The sequence below is a fragment of the Triticum dicoccoides genome, chromosome 2B (genome assembly GCF_002162155.2).
Source record: "Triticum dicoccoides isolate Atlit2015 ecotype Zavitan chromosome 2B, WEW_v2.0, whole genome shotgun sequence".
Taxonomy (NCBI): domain Eukaryota; kingdom Viridiplantae; phylum Streptophyta; class Magnoliopsida; order Poales; family Poaceae; genus Triticum; species Triticum dicoccoides.
Window position 1 is genome coordinate 749,432,521 of NC_041383.1, and position 5,923 is coordinate 749,438,443.

Genomic DNA, 5,923 nt, shown 5'->3' on the forward strand with positions numbered 1-5,923 from the left:
CGCGGCGCCGGGTTCGTTCTCTCCTTCCCGATCTAGAACGGGGTCGAGAGGTGGGGGAAGATATGTGGAAGAGTGGGAGCGAGTGGGAGGAGTGGGGTCTCGCTAGTTAGGGTTCAGTCGCCCGAGGGGATAAGGAGGATGGGGTGGGCTGGCCTGGTGGCCTAGATGCCCGGTTGGGCCGAATGGCCCAGGGGAAGGGGGTTTGTTTTTGTTTTATTCTTACCTTTGCTTTCTGTTTTCTTTTATTTCTTTAATATTTTATAGTTCTACAAAAGGTAAAACCCACACCTAAAATAGAGTTACAATTCCAACTACCGTCACAAAAAGTTTTACCCCTGAACAAAATAGTTTAGTATTTTATTAATTGTAAAAGGCATTTAATTAATTGCTTTTGCTACTGTTTATATCCTTATAGTTCATTTAAGCATTTTATAAAAGCTTGGTTTCTCCACCATAATTGCTTACTTATTTGAAACAACCCGAACATTTTAGTTTTAATTTTTGAAAACTTTTGTTGTTTGCTTTTCTTTTGAATTTGAATTTGAATCGGTTTCGAACTTACGCGAGATTAGCAACAGTAATCGAGGTGACGTGGCATTATTAGCAGAGGCTACTGTAGCTTGATTATCCGGGCGTCACACTAGTTGAGCAATTCTCCTCCATCTTTTAGGCGAAGTATTTGTCAGAGGTCTCATACCTCTTGACACGGGCATGAGTCTGAAATATCAATTTCATCTCATGGAACATCTCATATGTTCCGTGACGTTTCAAAAACGTTTTTGTAGACCCGGTTCTAAGCCATAAAGCATGGTGCACAAAACTATCAAGTAGTCATCATATTGAGCTAGCCAAACGTTCATAACGTCTACATCTGCTCCTGCAATAGGTCCGTCACCTAGCGGTGCATCAAGGACATAATTCTTCTATGCAGCAATGAGGATAAACCTCAAATCATGAACCATGTCCGCATCATTGCTACTAACATCTTTCAACACAGTTTTTCTCTAGGAACATATAAAAAAACACAGGGAAGCAACAACGCGAGCTATTGATCTACAACATAATTTGCAAAATACTACCAGGACTAAGTTAATGATAAATTAAAGTTCAATTAATCATATTACTTAAGAACTCCCACTTAGATAGACATCCCTCTAATTATCTAAGTGATCACGTGATCAAAATCAACTAAACCATGTCCGATCATCATTTGAGATGGAGTAGTTTTCAATGGTGAACATCACTATGTTGATCATATCTACTATATGATTCACGCTCGACCTTTCGGTCTCAGTGTTCCAAGGCCATATCTGTATATGCTAGGCTCATCAAGTTTAACCTGAGTATTCCGCGTGTGCAACTGTTTTGCACCCGTTGTATTTGAACGTAGAGCCTATCACACCTGATCATCACGTGGTGTCTCAGCACGAAGAACTTTCACAACGGTGCATACTCAGGGAGAACACTTATACCTTGAAATTTAGTGAGAGATCATCTTATAAAGCTACCGTCAAACTAAGCAAAATAAGATGTATAAAAGATAAACATCATATGCAATCAAAATATGTGACATGATATGGCCATGATCATCTTGCACCTTTGATCTCCATCTCCAAAGTATTGTCATGATCTCCATCGTCACCGTCATGACACCATGATCTCCATCATCTTGATCTGTATCAATGTGTCGTCACATGGTCGTCTTGCCAACTATTTCTCTTGCAACTATTGCTATCGCATAGCGATAAAGTAAATCAATTATTTGGCGCTTGCATCTTATGCAATAAAGAGACAACCATAAGGCTTCTGCCAGTTGCCGACAAATTCAACAAAACATGAGCATCTCATACAACAACTTATATCTCATCATGTCTTGACCATATCACATCACAACATGCCCTGCAAAAACAAGTTAGACATCCTCTACTTTGTTGTTGCAAGTTTTACGTGGCTGCTACGGGCTGAGCAAGAACCGTTCTTACCTACGCATCAAAACCACAACGATAGTTCGTCAAGTTAGTGTTGTTTTAACCTTCTCAAGGACCGGGCGTAGCCACACTCGGTTCAACTAAAGTTGGAGAAACTGACACCCGCCAGCCACCTGTGTGCAAAGCACGTCGGTAGAACCAGTCTCGCGTAAGCGTACGCGTAATGTCGGTCCGGGCCGCTTCATCCAACAATACCGCCGAACCAAAGTATGACATGCTGGTAAGCAGTATGACTTGTATCGCCCACAACTCACTTGTGTTCTAGTGGTACATATAACATCAACGCATAAAACCTAGGCTCTGATACCACTGTTGAGGAACGTAGTAATTTAAAAAAAAAATCCTACGCACACGCAAGATCATGGTGATGCATAGCAAGGGGAGAGTGTGTCCACGTACCCTCGTAGACCGAAAGCGGAAGCGTTAGAACAACGCGGTTGATGTAGTCGTACGTCTTCACGGCCCGACCGATCAAGCACCGAAACTACGACACCTCCGAGTTCTAGCACACGTTCAGCTCGATGATGTCCCTCGAACTCCGATCCAGCCGAGTGTCGAGGGAGAGTTCCGTTAGCATGACGGCATCGTGACGATCTTGATGTTCTACCGTCGCAGGGCTTCGCCTAAGCACCGCTACAATATTATCGAGGAGGACTATGGTGGAGGGGGGCACCGCACACGGCTAAGAGATCCAAGGGATCAATTGTTGTTTCTAGAGGTGCCCCCCTGCCCCCGTATATAAAGGAGCAAGGGGGAAGGGGGCGGCCGGCTAGGGAGGAGGCACGCCAAGGGGAGTCCTACTCCCACCGGGAGTAGGACTCCCTCCTTCCTTGTTGGATTAGGAGAAGGGGGGAAAGAGGAGGGAGAGAGAGGAAGGAAGGAGGGTGGCGCCCCCCTCTCCTTGTCCTATTCGGACTAGGGGGAGGGGCGCGCGGCCCTGCCCTGTCCTCCTCTCCTCTTCTCCACTAAGGCCCACTATGGCCCATTAAGCCCCCGGGGGGTTCCGGTAACCTCCCGGTACTCCGGTAAAATCCCGATTTCACCCGGAACACTTCCGATATCCAAATATAGGCTTCCATTATATCAATCTTCATGTCTCGACTATTTCGAGACTCCTCGTCATGTCCTTGATCACATCTGGGACTCTGAACAACCTTCGGTACATCAAAACTCATAAACTCATAATAAAACTATCAACGAAACCTTAAGCGTGTGGACCCTACGGGTTCGAGAACTATGTAGAAATGACCGAGACACGTTTCTGGTCAATAACCAATAGCGGAACCTGGATGCTCATATTGGCTCCTGCATATTCTACGAAGATCTCTATAGGTCAAGCCGCATAACAACATACGTTGTTCCCTTTGTCATCAGTATGTTACTTGCCCGAGATTCGATCGTCGGTATCCCAATACCTAGTTCAATCTCGTTACCGGCAAGTCTCTTTACTCGTTACGTAATGCATCATTCCGTAACTAACTCATTAGCTACATTGCTTGCAAGGCTTATAGTGATGTGCACTACCGAGAGGGCCCAGAGATACCTCTCCGACAATTGAAGTGACAAATCATAATCTCGAAATATGTCAACTCAACATGTACCTTCGGAGACACCTGTAGAGCTCCTTTATAATCACCCAGTTGCGTTGTGACGTTTGGTAGCACACAAAGTGTTCCTCTGGTAAATGGGAGTTTCATAATCTCATAGTTATAGGAACATGTATAAGTCATGAAGAAAGCAATAGCAACATACTAAACGATCAAGCGTTAAGCTAACGGAATGGGTCAAGTCAATCACATCATTCTCTAATGATGTGATCCCGTTAATCAAATGACAACTCATGTCTATGGCTAGGAAAGTTAACCATCTTTGATTCAACGAGCTAGTCAAGTAGAGGCATACTAGTGACACTATGTTTATCTATGTATTCACACATGTATTATGTTTCCGATTAATACAATTCTAGCATGAATAATAAACATTTATCATGAAATAAGGAAATAAATAATAACTTTATTATTGCCTCTAGGGCATATTTCCTTCAAGATGTTCGTCTTCGGCGGCCACCTCAGCCAGATCGACACCTTCTCTCCAGGGGGAATTATAAGATTCAGCAACATGGAGTACAACGCGGATCTCCATGGAGAGTTGATCCTCACAGGTTTGGTGTCAGGCCAAACCTGGGAGCGGCAGGAGCCACTCTCCCTAGTCACAGTGTCATATCAGACCCTGGAATAGCATGGGAAAATGTGTTGGGATCGTGTCAGATTGGATCCTAAAGCCGCTCCCCTTGGCCCAATGGTAGATCAGGCCCTGGAGAAGTGTGAGAAACTTCTCCTGGACTCGATATTAGATCGGATCCAGGATCTCGCGAAGTCGGCTCTCCCGATCTTGATGTCAGATTGGATGATTGGAGCTGCAAGAAGAGGTGGGGCTTTTCAACCCACCCACCACCCATCTCATTACCAACGTTGAAGATCTCGTCGTCATCCTCAAGGGTGACCCCGAGGAAGCTGAAGATGAGGAATAGGAGTTCGGTGAGTCTGCGGACAATCGACCACCATCCACACGCAAGTGGCAAGCCATCTCGATCTACAAATGCTACATTGTGGACATGCCAGATCCCAGCGACGGTGGAGGTAGCGACCACGAGAACAATGACGGCGCGAACGACAACAACCCGAGAGTCCTCCACATGATGACTCACACAACAAGGATGGTAACCCTTGGAGCGAGTACGGTCCTTACGATGAGGACATACTTGCTGAATTTCAACGCTCATCATGATCAATGCCAAGAAAAACTCATCAGATCGGCCAAGGACATTGTTAGGGATGAAGAACAGCTACTCAAACGAGTTCGGTTGTTGAATATCGTTTGTACTGGCTCCTCCAGTACGAGGAGGACATGAAAAACAAGAAGAAGCGGAAGGCATCCAAGAAGGCACCATCCAAAACTTGGTATAGGACATAGCCGCCGCCGCGGACAACAGTGTGGTTTCTGAACGCGCATGGACTAAAGAGTCAGGGGCGGAGCCACTAGGTGGGCGGGCGGGGTCCAGACCCCCCTATCAATAGGCCACCCTCAACGGAATCCAACGGGCAATATTCCTCGTAGCCTTCAGTTTTTTTAGAACAACGTAGCACTAAGTTGCCACTTGTAATGGGCTATTAATAACACAACTAATAAGTGGACAAGGACCTATAATGGGCTGATTGGCCAAGCCCAAGAAGTTAACCCACGACACGTTAGGACCAGACAGAAGACGAAGATTCAGAGGATGGCTATGATCGATCGATCCACACACATGTATTGGCAACTTGTTTTCCTTTTGGCGAGCGGCGGCGGCCTATGGCAGCGGCACGAGCCGCCGTTAGGAGACTTCGTCGAGGGGCACCGAGGAATCGCGGTTGCAGCGCACTGTGCGCCTTCGTCCATGGCCCCTCGGTCCTCATAATCAGCATCCCATTGTGGCTCACATGAACCACCCATATAAACCAAAGGTAATCACTAACAGTGCTAGATCTTTACAAACTACTGACTATTATTTTCTGTCACATCAATTACAGATTGCATTCTACTATGTAGTTTTGCTAGATATAGATCACACTATCTGTTAGGAACTTCTGGGCTAGGCTGTATATGTATACCAACATAGAAGCGCATAAGACAAAAATCTAAAAGACTGGTTAGAAGTCTATTTATTATTTTGAAGTTTTGTATGCTTCAAGAATGAAGAGAAAATAATTAAGCGTCACTCTAGTATCAAAATTTTAATCTGATTGAGGAGATCTTCCACTCGATTGGAATGTAAACTCTCGCTCGGAATATTGTGGCACAACTAAAAATTCCGAATAAGCTAAAACTGAAACCAAACCATATGGTATATTCACATGATATCCTATATCTTTTGTGACATGTGTTGTTATTGTCAT